Source organism: Euphorbia lathyris, chromosome 2, assembly GCF_963576675.1.
Source record: "Euphorbia lathyris chromosome 2, ddEupLath1.1, whole genome shotgun sequence".
NCBI classification, from domain to species: domain Eukaryota; kingdom Viridiplantae; phylum Streptophyta; class Magnoliopsida; order Malpighiales; family Euphorbiaceae; genus Euphorbia; species Euphorbia lathyris.
The window spans coordinates 6,331,210-6,346,501 of record NC_088911.1 but is presented as its reverse complement, the minus strand read 5'-3'; the positions used below and the strand labels follow the sequence as shown (position 1 = coordinate 6,346,501).

Here is a 15,292-nt window from a genome sequence, read left to right as displayed (position 1 = left end):
GTTAATGGAGAAATAGCACCTCAACCTGCAGCAATAATTGAAAACCGGTGGGTTCAGCAAGGGAGTGCCGATGTTGAGGAAAGCCTCGTTCAGTGGAAAGGCTTACCTATTGAAGACGCCACGTGGGAAAATACGGAAGAATTACATGAAAAATTTGTTGTCACCAACCTTGAGGACAAGGTTGCTCTTAATGGGGAGGGTAATGTTAGGATTCGAAAATCACAAAGGGTGCCTAAGAAGAATCCTAAGTATTTGGATTAAGTTGAAGAAAGAAGACATGGACTGATATTCCACAAGTCAAGTTTCACGTGGACCATTTCCTTTTATTAGTATTTGTTTATGATATTTAATTAGTGCAGCTGTTAGTGTTTGTTTTAGTGGGCATTAAGGGATCCTTGATTTAAGGAGTTAGTTGAGTGAATAGAATATGGCTGTTGAAGTCATTATCTGATGTTATTTACTTTCCTAGAAAATAGGATGCATTTGTTATTTGCTTTGGTATTTAAATCCCTTGAAGTTAATGGAAAGGTATGATCATTCAACCAAACAAATTGTGGTGAATTCTTACCCTAAAAGAATATTATTCTATTTGTTCTGACTGGTACCTATCAAAATGTTTATAAAAACCTAAAACTCAACCTTAAATGCTTTTCAGGGCTCATATCTACTTATTATTGTATTTTCTAAAAATATACATATATATATTTTCTCTCCCACAAAAAATTTGTTTTCCTGTAGTGATTGTGAATTGTTACATCACCCAATATTTGATAAGCACGTAAGATATCTAATTAATGTCCATATATTAAAAATAATAGATTTTATTTTGAAAAGTATATTAAATAATAGACTTGTGGACATGAATATTTGACAACTTAAATATCTAAAACAAAATAAAATAAGAATAGACTTGTATAACTTCATCAAAAAAAACCCTTATATAACACTTTTTTATTTTTTTATTTTTATTTTTTTTGAAGAATATAACACATATTTATTAGTTACTATATTTTTTACCTAACATTTTGTTTAGTTTTCATATACTTAATAATATATTGTTTAGTTTACAATTTTTGTTCTATTCTACAGTTTAGTCCTTTACAAAGGGACTAAGCTGTTCAATAATTTAAATATTTGAGGAACTAAACTGTTGAATAGAACAAAAGTTACACTACAAAAAAACGAGTACTAATATGCAAAATTTAGTAAAGATGTAAAATACACTTATTAAAAGTATATTTTTCATACATATAATAATGTTAAATTCTATTAATATACTATTAATTAGCAAAACCCTTCTTCTTTTTTTGTTAAATTTTACTAAAATTTTCCCTTATTAGTTCACTCTAAATTAAAATATTTTTATTTTTATTTCTTTATTAAAATTAAAACCATGAAAAAAAGGTAAATACTTATTAATTGTAATAGTAACAAATAAATCATTTATTAAAACGTTTTAATAGCAAAAGTAAAACTCTTAATAATTATATTAGAAAAATGTAAATAATTATAAATTGTAATGGTAACAAATAAACCCGTTATTAATTTTTTTGATAGCAAAAAGTAAAACCCCTTATTTGGAAGAGTAACAAACAAACCACTTAATAAAAGGTTTTGGTTTTACCGCCAAACACTAATTAGGTTTCCATCCTCAAATTTCATTTCCAGCTCCTCGTTTCCCTTCAAAAATGTCAAATCAAAACCCTAATGGAAATCGTTTTCTCCTCAAATTTGGTTTTCGTTAAATGCTCCAAAATTTCACACCAAAATCCTAGTTGAAACTGTTTCCTCTCAAAATTTCTCAACTGTTGCTCAATTTGCACGAGCTGCTCACAATCCCTGATTCAACTGTGTGACTAGTCACACAACGTAGACCACCATATCAGCTCCGATGGCCATCACTTGAAGCTGTAGAAGCGCGTACTTTTTGAAACACTTTCACCTATTGGAGCTCGTTTGAACATCCAAATTTATTGTTTAGCTTAGAAATTAGAAAGAGTATCTCATTTACTTCCTCTCACTTTGATTCCTCTAGGTTTCCTTGCTCCTAGTTTGCTTGATGATTACGGTTTTCAGTTATCATTATAAAAACTTTTAATAAGGGATTTGTTTATTATTAATAATAAATTTAATAAGAGTTTTTAATCACTATAATTAGTTTGTAATAAGGGGCTTTTTAATCATCTAAATTCGTTCTTAATAAGAATTTTTTGTATTATTCTAATTAATTTTTAAAAGCGGATAATTAATTACTATAAACATTTATTAATATTGGTAGATTTCCCATTATTGTAAGTTTATAACGGACTCATTTTCGTTTTTAAAAACAATTAGTAAGGTAACGTTTAACAAGGGTCCATAAGAGGCGTTTCTACTTATTAAAAGCTTTTATTAAGGGTATTTGGACTTTTAATAACAATGGTTTTCATTACTAAAAGCTCTTTTTTTAGTGTTAAGGACCAAATATTGTAATATTAAAAACAAAGACTAAACAATGTGGGGATTAATAAATTATTTATCCAAAAAAGAAGTTATAATAGAAAATCAATAAATATTATTAAAATGAAAGGCAACACAAGTCTCAAAAATAAGGAATAGCTAGTAGAGGTTGTGCTTTGGCGAGTGACAAGCCAAACTTTTCAGTCATATTCAATTCATTTGGTTGAATGTTATGTGCTAACTTCCAATTAAATGAGTGCACGAGAGAAGACAACATTAGATGCAACATTCTATGCGCTAATGGCAAACCTGGACAAATCCTTCTCCCCGCTCCAAATGGGATCAACTCGAAATCTCTTCCCTTCACGTCAATTTTGCTTGCTAAAAATCTTTCTGGCTCGAACCTATCCGAGTTCTCCCATATCTTTCCATCTCTTCCCATAGCCCATACATTGACAAGTATCTGTGCATTTTTTGGTATCTTAAACCCACCAATCTCCACGTCAGATTCAGCTTTATGGGGTACCAAGAATGGGGCTGGCGGATGCAATCTAAAGATTTCTTTAACCGTTGCTTGTAGATAAGGCAACTTCTTAATATCAGATTCTTGAATTTCTCCTTCTACTTCTTTGAGCTCTTTTTTGAGTTTCAAAAGCTTCTCGGGATTACGAAGTAGCTCTGCCATTCCCCATTCTAATGTTTTTGCAGTTGTATCGGTGCCCGCTACGAAAAGATCCTACGGATGAATTCATTAGAGACCATCAATTTTTGTTTAAATAGGTGACAAATGGGGCAAGATGAAGACACTTCTTTCCCCATTCCCTTCTAAAAGGGGAATCTAAAAATAATAAACAGCTGATCAAAACATAGGTGGTGACTGTCACCTAGCTAACACGTGTCGTTTCAGTCAGCTAGATGGCAGTCACGTGTCATCTAGATGACAAAAATTAGAGAGAAATTAAAATTAAGTACTCACCAAAAGCAAATGCTTTATCTCAACAAGACTCAAATCAGAATCATTTTCCTCTTGGCTCATATTAAGAAGGAAATCAAGTAGATCTTGCCTCTCCTCAACTATTCTGGATGATTGCAATCTCTTTCTGATAATTCCATCAAATTTCTCAAACAAAACATCCAAACAAATCTTCGTCCGCCTCCGAATTCCTTGAGGATCCATCATCTGAAGCAACGGAAAATAATCTGCAACATTAGGCTTTCCTGCTTCTTCCATTATATCAACAACTGCCTCATAAAACTGCAGTGATAAATCAGAATCATAACTCCCTAAATCAATAGAAAAGAAGGTGTTTGATAAAGCAGCTTGACCAATATCAACAACTTCCCCAATCTTGCAATTCTCTCCCACAAACCCTAACAGCTCCTGCACTTTTTTCTGCCGAAGATTCTGGCTTAATTCCAACTTTTTTAATGTGAATAATTCTATGGTCATAACTTTTCTGAGGCTCCTCCATTGATCTGAAACAGGTAGCCATGCCACTGAGAACTTGTAGTGGTCATGTGCAAGAGCAGAATTTGGGATGGTTCGGCTAGATAAGGCTTGGTCATGTTTTTGTAATGCTTCTTTGGCATATTCAGGGGAAGATATGACTATGGTTGTTATTGTTCCTAATTAAAGGTCCGAATTTTTTAGAGAGATTAGTGAGGGAGGGGTGTGGATTTATGCCCATTTCTAATATGTTTCGGATGATCGGAAACGGAGTCGGACCGGGTGGAAGGGAGAGGGGTTTGGATTTGAAAACATAGATAATCCATTGAGTTTTATAAAATACCCTCTTTGTGTATGCTTAAATAATGGAAAATGGAGAAATACTCCGGATCAATGAATTCACTGACACATGCATATATAGTTTTTCTTTCCACCAATCATGTCCATGTAGTAGAATTTAAAACCATTTTAATTAGTCGGGAGTATTACTCCAGGAGTACTGTAAAATTTCTCATGGTACCCTAATGTTTACAGAAACCTCTCCAAAAGTTGCAGAAACCAAAAAAAAAAAAAAAAACTGCCAATATTTCTTCTTCCTTTCTCTTCTCTTTTTCTATTTTGTTGATCTACTTTGAGGAGGATGAAGGATCTTCCTTCTTCCTCCTCACATGGGGTTAGATTTTTATATTTCTTTTTATTGTTTTTTTAGTCTGTGTTCATATATTTCATCGGAACTCTTTATCCGTCTAATTATATCTGCTCTCTATTATTCTATCGTTTATGCTTTTTTCAGATTTAGCAAGAACGAAAATGGTTTATCTTGTCCGTAAATCAATAAATCTACATGGTTGCAACAAAAAAGGACTCAGAAATATTCGGAATGGTCTAAAGGATGAAGTTTGGATTGCAGATGTCTCTCTACAGATTTGGATTTACGAGAAATATATTGTTGTTTTGTATTTTTTATGTCTTTTATGGTTTCTTTTTGCTCTTTGTAGTCATTTTCATCCCTTTGTAGATATTGTTTTTGTTTTAGCATGTAATCGTGTAAGGTTTTTACATTTTGCTTGTTGTATTTGTTCTTCTATTTTCATCTAATGAAATTACAAGCATTTTCTCAAAAAATAAATAAATAAATAAATAAATAAAACTCTTACATTTAATTTTATCATTTATATATGTCATTAATTGGTTATTGCTAACAACTCAATAACTTGATAAGGCAAGATTAGCTTTTTAACATTACTTGTCATTAACGCTTTGTCCATAAATATCAAAATTGTTTGTAGGACTTTTATAGAAAAAACACACTTGTATTAAAATGAAATTCAACTATCATCACTCTGAAAATAAGAGGCAAATGTATATACAAACCTAAAACTCAACTTTAAATGCTTTTCAGGGTTCATATCTACTTATTATTGTATTTTCTAAATATATATATATATATATTTTCTTCCCCACAAAAAAAAAAATTTGTTTTCTTGTAGTGATTGTGAATTGTTACATCACCCAATATTTGATAAGGACGTAAGATATCTAATTAATGTCCATATATTAAAAATAATAGATTTTTTTTGAAAAGTATATTAAATAATAGATTTGTGGACATTAATATTTAACAACTTAAATATCTAAAATAAAATAAAATAAGAATTTTATATACATATTTATTAGTTACTATAGTTTTTTACCTAACATTTTGTTTAGTTTTCATATTTTTTTATAATATATTGTTTAGTTCATAATTTTTGTTCTATTTAACAGTTTAGTCTCTTACAGAGGGACTAATCTGTTCAATAATTTAAATATTTGAGGAACTAAACTGTTGAATAGAACAAAAATTACACTACAAAAAAAAACGAGTACTAATATGCAAAATTTAGTAAGGATGTAAAATGCACTTATTAAAAGTATGTTTCTTCATACATATAATAATGTTAAATTCTATTAATATACTACTAATTAGCAAAACACTTCTTTTTTTTTTTTTTGTTAAAGTTTGCTAAAATTTTCCCTTATTAGTTCACTATAAATTAGAATATTTTTATTTTTATTTCTTTAGTAAAATTAAAATCGTTTAATAATTATATGAAAAAAGGTAAATACTTATTAATCGTAATAATAACAAATAAATCATTTATTAAAACGTTTTAATAGCAAAAGTAAAACTCTTAGAAAAATGTAAATAATTATAAATTGTAATGGTAACAAATAAACCCATTATTAAATTTTTTTGATAGCAAAAAGTAAAACCCCTTATTTGGAACAGTAACAAACAAACCACTTAATAAAAGGTTTTGGCTTTACCGCGAAACACTAATTAGGTTTCCATCCTCAAATTTCATTTCTAGCTCCCCGTTTCCCTTCCAAAATGTCAAATCAACACCATAAGGGAAATCGTTTTCTCCTCAAATTTGGTTTTCGTTAAATGCTCCAAAATTTCAGACCAAAATCCTAGTTGAAACTGTTTCCTCTCAGAATTTCTCAACCGTTGCTCATTTTGCACGAGCTACTCACAACCCCTAATTCAACTGTGTGACTACCACTCAACGTAGACCACCATATCAGCTCCGATGGCCATCACTTGAAGTTGTAGAAGCGCGTACTTTTTGAAACACTCTCACCTAGTGGAGCTCGTTTGATCATCCAAATTTATTGTTTATCTTAGAAATTAGAAAGAGTATCTCCTTTACTTCCTCTCACTTTGATATTCAATTACTTTTAGTTTGCATATATTACATGAGCCATGTAATTTAGGAGTCATGGAATGGTTGATGAAAAACAAATATAAGGTTTTAATTGGCAAGAAAACTAATTAATTATATTATAATAAATAAGAAAATAGAACTAAATAAAAAGATAACATATAAAGTCAATAGGAAAAGAATATAATATAGTTAATTTAATTGTGACGTTTAGCTTAAATTGGATATATTTTGTAAACGTTAAGCTTAAATTCGTATTATTTTGTAAACGTTAAGCCTATATTGGTGCTATTTTGTACGTGGGGCCTAAATTGATGCTATATTATAAACGTTAAGCCTAAATTGATATTATGTTGTAAATGTTAAGCCTATATGGTGCTATTTTGAACGTTGAGCCTAAATTGGTACTTCTCCAAAAACCTTAGACCTATTTTGGTACCTTATCTCTATTTTTAATAAGGGATTTGTTTATTATTAATAATATATTTTAATAAGAGTTTTTAATCACTATAATTAGTTTGTAATAAGGGGCTTTTTAATCATCTAAATTCGTTCTTAATAAGTTTTTTTTATATTATTCTAATTAATTTTAATAAGCGAATAATTAATTATTTTACACATTTATTAATAATGGTGCATTTTCCATTATTATAAGTTTGATAATAAGCAGACTCATTTTCGTTACTAAAAACAATTAGTAAGGTAACGTTATTAAAAGTTTTTACTAAGGGTATTTGGACTGTTAAATAACAATTTTTTTTTCATTACTAAAAGCTCTTTTTTTAGTGTTAAGGACCAAATATTGTATTATTAAAAACAAAAACTAAACAATGTGTTAAGTAAAAATGTAGGGATTAACAAATTATTTATCCAAAAAAAAGTTATAAATAGAACATCAATAAATATTATTAAAATGAAAGGTAATACAAGTCTCATAAATAAGGAATAGCTAGTAGAGGTTGTGCTTTGGCGAGTGACAGGCCAAACTTTTCAGTCATATCCAATTCATTTGGTTGAACGCTATGTGATAACTTCCAATTAAATGAGTGGACGAGAGAAGCCAACATTAGATGCAACATTCTATGCGCTAATGGCAAACCTGGACAAATCCTTCTCCCTGCTCCAAATGGGATCAACTCGAAATCTCTTCCCTTCACGTCAATTTTGCTTGCTAAAAATCTTTCTGGCTCGAACCTATCCGGGTTCTCCCATATCTTTTCATCTCTTCCCATAGCCCATACATTGACAAGTATCTGTGCATTTTTTGGTATCTTGAACCCACCAATCTCTACGTCGGATTCAGCTTTATGGGTACCAAGAATGGAGGTGGCGGATGCAATCTAAAGATTTCTTTAACTATTGCTTGTAGATAAGGCAACTTGTTAATATCAGATTCTTGAATTTCTCCTTCTACTTCTTTAAGCTCTTTTTTGAGGTTCAAAAGTTTCTCGGGATTACGAAGTAACTCTGCCACTCCCCATTCTAATGTTTTTGATGTTGTATCCGTGCCCGCTATGAAAAGATCCTACAAGAGACCATCAATTTATGTTTAAATAGGTGACAAATGGGGCAAGATGAAGACACTTCTTTCCCCATTCCCTTCTAAATAGGGAATCTAAATATATATAAACAGCTCATCGAAACATAAGTGGTATCTGTCACCTAGCTGACACGTGTCGTTTCAGTCGGCTAGATGACAGTCACGTATCATCTGCATAGCAGCAATAAGAGATAAATTAAAATTAAGTACTCACCAAAAGCAAATGCTTTATCTCAACAAGACTCAAATCAGAATCATTTTCCTCTTGGCTCATATTAAGAAGGAAATCAAGCAGATCTTGCCTCTGCTCAACTACTATTGATGAAGATTGCAATCTCTTTCTGATAATTCCATCAAATATCTCAAACAAAACATCCAAACAGAGCTTCGTCCGCCGCCGAATTCCCTGAGGATCCATCATCTGAAGCAACGGAAAATAATCTCCAACATTCGGCTTTCCTGCTTCTTCCATTACATCAACAACTGCCTCATAAAACTGCAGACATAAATAAGAATCATAACTCCCTAAATCAATAGAAAAGAAGGTGTTGGATATCAGATTCAACACAGTAGTAAAAGCAGCTTGACCAATATCAACAACTTCCCCAATCTTACACTTCTCTCCCACAAACCCTAACAACTCCTGCACTTTTTTCTGCCGAAGATTCTGGCTTAATTCCAACTTCTTTAATGTGAATAATTCTATGGTCATGACTTTTCTGAGGCTCCTCCATTGATCTGAAACAGGTAGCCATGCCACTGAGAACTTGTAGTGGTCATGTGCAAGAGCAGCATTTGGGATGGTTCGGCTAGATAGGGCTTGGTCATGTTTCTGTAATGCTTCTTTGGCAAATTCAGGGGAAGATAGGACTATGGTTGTTATTGTTCCTAATTTGAGAGTCATTAAAGGTCCGAATTTTTTAGAGAGATTAGTGAGGGAGTGGTGTGGATTTATGCCCATTTCTAATATGTTTCCGATGATCGGAAACGGTTTTGGGACCCGGTGGAAGGGAGAGGGGTTTGGATTTGAAAACATAGATGAATATTGCTGATGTGAAGGAAAATACTAACAGAATACTCAGATAATCCATTGAGTTTTACAAAATACTTTCTTTGTGTATGCTTAAACAATGGAAAGAGGAAACTCTTACATTTAGTTTTACAGTATATCCCAATCATAACATTTTTTTTTTTGTCATTAATTGGTTATTGCTAACAACTCAATGACTTGACAAGGCAAGATAAGCTTTTAACGTTACTTCTCATTAATGCTTTGTCCAAAAATATCAAAATTGTTTGTAGGATTTTATAGAAAAAACACGTGTATATATAATTGAGTCGAGCGTTATCTTAGTATTTTCACGCTCGACTTGTTAGAAATTTGACGAGCTCAAGCTCGAAAATCTTGTTAATTAGCTACTCGCGAGCTAGCCACAAGCTTGTTCACAAGTTTGCTCACGAGATTTGCTCGCGAGTAGCTCATGAATTCTGTTCATAAACTTCACTCACGAACAACTCATTTATTATGTTCATTAATTATGTTTATTTGAAATTGATTTAACATAAAACTACATAATTTTGAAACCTACAAAATAAAAGTACACACAAAACTACATTGTTTTACATTTCATCCTTTATAGTGATAAGATTACTATTGTAAATATACAATTACTTAGGGGGCGTTTGGTTCACAAGGGGTAAGGGAAAAGGAATCAAGAAAGGGAAACTAAAGGAAATGAAAGGAATAAGCATTAATTCCCCTAGGTGTTTGGATATGTTTAGGAAAGGGAATGGGGTAAAGGGAATCCAATTCCCTATAGGACTTGGGGTAATGGCTTAACCTAAAGTGTGGTAATCTTATAATCTAAAATGGGTAAAGGGAATGAGTTTTTTTCTTAAACAAACAAGAACAAAGGGAATGAATGTTAAATAAAAAATAAACTTAATTATTTAAAATAAAAAAAAAAAAAAAAAAAAAAAGAACAAAGTCAAAGAAGAAAAATAAGAGTGCCATACTCTTTAATTAAGAAGACAAAAAAGGCATGGGGGAGACAAGAAGTTGTAGTTGGGAAGATCATAAAAAAATTAAAATAAAAAAAAGTGGAGGCTATATGTTTGCTAGAAAAGGGACAAAGTGTAAAAGAAGTGATTATACTTTGACAAAAAAAAAAACGAAAATTTGGTCTTCAATCATATATATGTGATAAGTTTAATGTGTGAGTAGTGAGTGCAAAGCCAAAGAAAAAAATCAAACAAAAGGCTTTGTTATTTTTGTGTCATTGTTTTGAGAGTTTTGATTGTTGTAATTTCTTTTACTAAATAAAGTGAATAATATTTTCAGTTTTCTTGTCCAACAAAGTGGTATCTGAGCCAGATTACGAGAGTCAGTCTTCCGCCAAACAGACCCTATAAAAATGTCAGACGGTCTCAAACTTCCTTATCAATACCCTCAGCTCACCAAAACCAATTATTCAAGTTGGTGTATTCGAATGAAGGCGTTACTCGGATGTCAAGATGTCTGGGATATTGTCGAAAAAGGCTACGTAGTTCCAGGCAACGAGGCAGCGTTGACACAGGCAGAAAAAGATACTCTGCAGAAAAATCGCAAAAGCGATCAAAAGGCGCTTACTCTCATCCATCAAGGTTTGGATGAATTAATGTTCGAGAAAGTAGCCGAAGCTACCACCGCCAAACAAGCGTGGGAAATCCTACGAGTTTCTCTTCAAGGGGAGGAGAAAGTTAAAAAGGTTCGTTTGCAGATGCTGAGAGGAGAATTTGAGACGATGAGGATGAAAGAGACGGAGGCCATTAGTGATTACTCATCCCGAGTAAAATCTGTCGTAAATCAGATGCGGCAGTATGGAGAAAAAATTGAAGAGTCCAGAATTGTTGAAAAAATTATGCGATCACTACTACCAAAATTTGATTACGTAGTGGTGGCTATGGAGGAGTCCAGAGACATCAGTGAAATGTCCGTTGATGAAGTTGTAGGGTCATTACAAGCACGCGAGGAGCGGTTTGAGAAACGAAGAGAAGATTCTGCAGAACAAGTCTTAGCAACGAAGACTGTGTTTAAAAATGGCGAAAGCAGTCAGTCCGGCAGAGGACGCGGAAGAGGTCGAGGAGGAAATGGTAGAGGATGAGGACGTGGCAGAAATCAAGGCAGAAATGAAAACGGCAACAACAACAATGACAGAAGCACTCAATTCACTAGAGGCAGAGGAAGAGGCCGAGGACGCGGTCAAGGAAGAGGAAACTGGAGGCCGAATGAAGGACGTGACAAGTCCAACATTCAATGTTACAATTGCTCTAGGTACGGTCACTACGCGGTGGAATGTTGGAGTCCGCCTAAGGAGGTAGAGGAGACTTCCAATAATATTCAAGATGAGGAAGTAACTGACACAGTGTTACTTACCTACGAAGGTGAAGAAAATCACGAAAATAATATATGGTATCTTGACAATGCGGCAAGTAACCATATGTGTGGTGACAAGAAGATGTTCGTGGAGCTCTATGAATCCGTTCGTGGTAATGCTGTATTTGGAGATTCCTCTAAGGTTCCTATTACAGGCAAAGGAACCATTCTGATTCGGCTCAAAAATGGCGCTCACGAGTTTATTGATAATGTTTATTATGTTCCCAACATGAAAAGCAATATTTTGAGTTTGGGACAATTACTGGAGAAAAATTATGAAGTTCACATGGTGGACCGGAAACTACTCCTGTTGAATGAGAAAAAGGAGCTGATTGCACGAGTACCCATGGCGAGAAACAGAATGTTCACAATTAACATTCAGACGGATGTGGCCAAATATTTGAAAGCTTGTGTGCAAAGTCCCCCATAGCTTTGGCATTTACGGTATGGACATCTCAATTTTGGAGGATTGAAGCAGTTGGGACAGAAGCATATGGTAAACGGATTGCCTCACATTGACCAGCCTCATCAACTGTGTCAATGATGTCTTGTTGGAAAACAATTCAGAACCATTTTTCCAAAGCAGTCCATGTCAAGAGCAAAGGCACCACTTGAGCTAGTTCACACAGACGTGTGTGGACCGATCACTCCACAGTCTCTTGGTAAAAATAAATATTTTCTACTTTTCATTGATGATTATAGTAGAAAAACTTGGGTGTATTTTTTGAAGGAAAAAACAGAAGTATTTGAGACATTTAAAAAATTCAAAGTCCAAGTGGAGAAAGAAAGTGGTCATTTTATTAAGGCACTCAGATCAGACAGAGGCGGTGAATACATATCCACCTCTTTCAAGCAATTTTGTGAACAGCATGGAATCCGTCATTTCCTTTCAGTCCCCAGATCACCTCAGCAAAATGGCGTAGTAGAAAGAAAGAACAGAATGGTGCTCAATATGGTGAGGAGCATGTTAAAAAGCAAAAATTTACCGAAGGAGTTATGGGCCGAAGCAGTAGACTGTGCTGTCTACCTGTTGAACAGATCGCCAACTGTCAGTGTTTGGATCAAACTCCACAAGAAGCATGGAGCGGAATAAAACCCAGTATTTCTCATTTGCGTATTTTTGGCAGTGTTGCTCATGTCCATGTACCGGATGAAGAACGCAAGAAGTTAGATGATAAAAGCAAGAAATATTTATTTGTGGGCTATTCAGAACATTCCAAAGGGTACAAAATGTTCGATCCTCAAACTCAGAAAATCTTCATCAGTAGAGATGTCACTTTTTATGAAGAAGCAGTTTGGGACTGGACCGGTGAAAAAGAAAACAACTACAGTTTTTATCCTTTCATGGATGAAGATAATGATCAGGAAGAACCAGCCACAACACCAGCAACCAGTTTGACATCAGCAAACTCATCCAGTTCGAGTTCGTCCTCGAGTAATGAAGACAGTTCAGATGAACATCCGCCCGGAAAGCCTAAAAAATTCATACCTATTAAAGATCTCTATAATGTAACAAGAAATCTCGATGATGAATTAACTCTTTATTGTCATTTTGTTAATGATGAACCAACAGATCCAGAAGAAGCAATGAAGGATGAAAAATGGAGAAAAGCCATGGAAGAGGAGATTCATTCGATCGAGAAAAATAAAACATGGGAGCTGACATCACTTTCGGCCGGTCAAAAACTCATTGGAGTTAAATGGGTGTTCAAAGCAAAAAAAGATGCAAACGGTGAAATTGTCCGACATAAAGCAAGATTGGTGGCGAAAGGGTTCAGTCAACGACCCGGAATTGACTACAATGAAGTTTTTGCTCCTGTTGCCAAAATGGAGAGTATCAGACTGGTAATTTCTGTAGCTGCTCAACACGGGTGGAGAATCCATCAAATGGACGTGAAATCCGTATTTCTCAACGGATATCTGGAAGAGGAAATTTATATCCAGCAACCACCTGGGTATATTATGAAAGGTCAAGAAAATAAAGTGCTAAAATTAAAAATGGCACTTTATGGTCTTAAGCAAGCACCACGAGCCTGGAACAGTCGCATTGACAAATATTTTCAAGAAAATGGTTTTGTCAAATGCCCACATGAATATGCCATGTATGCAAAAGTGAAAAATGGAGATATGTTACTTGTTTGTTTGTATGTGGATAATCTTATTTTTACAGGGAACAATCCTAAGATGTTTGAGGAGTTCAAGAAGACAATGGCTCGTGAGTTCGAGATGACTGACATTGGTCTAATGTCATATTATCTTGGCATTGAAGTGAAGCAGAATGACGACGGAATTTTTATTTCTCAAAGTGGTTTTGCAAAGGAGATCTTAAAGAAGTTCAAGATGGAAAATTGCAATTCCGTCAGCACGCCAGTCGAATGTGGAATCAAGTTGACAAAAGATGAAGGTGGAGACAAAGTCAACCCGACATTATTCTGAAGCTTGGTCGGAAGTCTCAGATACTTGACATGTACGAGACCGGATATTCTCTATGCAGTCGGCTTAGTAAGTCGATACATGGAAGCCCCGACGGTGTCACATTGGAATGCAGCAAAAAGAATTCTCCGTTACGTGAAAGGTACAACTAATTTGGGATTATTTTATTCAAAAACTGACGATTTCAAATTAGTTGGATACTGTGATAGTGATTGGGCTGGTGACAAGGATGACCGAAAAAGTACAACTGGTTTTGTATTTTTTCTGGGTGATACTACATTTACTTGGAGTTCAAAGAAGCAAGCAATTGTGACGCTGTCAACCTGTGAAGCTGAATATGTTGCTGCAACCTCATGTGTGTGTCATGCGATTTGGCTCCGAAAATTGCTAGAAGAATTTCAGATGACTCAAAATTATCCAACAGAGATTTTTATCGATAATAAGTCTGCGTTGGCATTAGCAAAAAATCCAGTGTTTCATGATCGGAGTAAACACATTGACACGAGGTATCATTTTATTCGGGAGTGCATTGAGCAAAAGGAGGTGACACTGAAGTACGTAAAGACGGAAGATCAGATTGCAGATATTTTTACAAAGCCATTGAAGTATGACGTGTTCAGTCAATTGAGAGATCAACTGGGAGTCATGAAAAATTAAGTTTACGGGGGCATGTTAAATAAAAAATAAACTTAATTATTTAAAATAAAAAAAAAGAAAAAAAAAAGAAAAAAAAACAAAGTCAAAGAAGAAAAATGAGAGTGTCATACTCTTTAATTAAGAAGACAAAAAAGGCATGGGGGAGACAAGAAGTTGTAGTTGGGAAGATCATAAAAAAATTAAAATAAAAAAAAAGTGGAGGCTATATGCTTGCTAGAAAAGGGACAAAGTGTAAAAGAAGTGATTATACTTTGACAAAAAAAAAAGAAAACGAAAATTTGGTCTTCAATCATATATATATATATATGATAAGTTTAATGTGTGAGTAGTGAGTGCAAAGCCAAAGAAAAAAATCAAACAAAAGGCTTTGTTATTTTTGTGTCATTGTTTTGAGAGTTTTGATTGTTGTAATTTCTTTTACTAAATAAAGTGAATAATATTTTCAGTTTTCTTGTCCAACAATGAAACCCTCTCATTCCCTTTCCCATTCCTAAAGACCCCGAACCAAACGCCCCCTTAGAGATAAGCTTTGATACAGTCTTGTATATTTGAATTAAACATAGGTTTTGCCGATTTTGAAAGGGAAACGGTTGGCACATCGCGTTGATGCAATATTTCAATATAAAAAAATGGGTTTTTGCCAACACATTTTT

The 15,292-nt window shown here is 33.7% G+C and overlaps 2 pseudogenes; both read right to left on the bottom strand.

Annotated features, from left to right (window-relative positions):
- Positions 1-2,581: 2,581 nt before the first annotated feature.
- LOC136216631 (cytochrome P450 76T24-like) lies at positions 2,582-4,333 on the bottom strand (annotated as a pseudogene).
- A 3,115-nt stretch (positions 4,334-7,448) lies between these two features.
- Positions 7,449-9,225, bottom strand: LOC136216630 (cytochrome P450 76T24-like; annotated as a pseudogene).
- Positions 9,226-15,292: the final 6,067 nt, after the last annotated feature.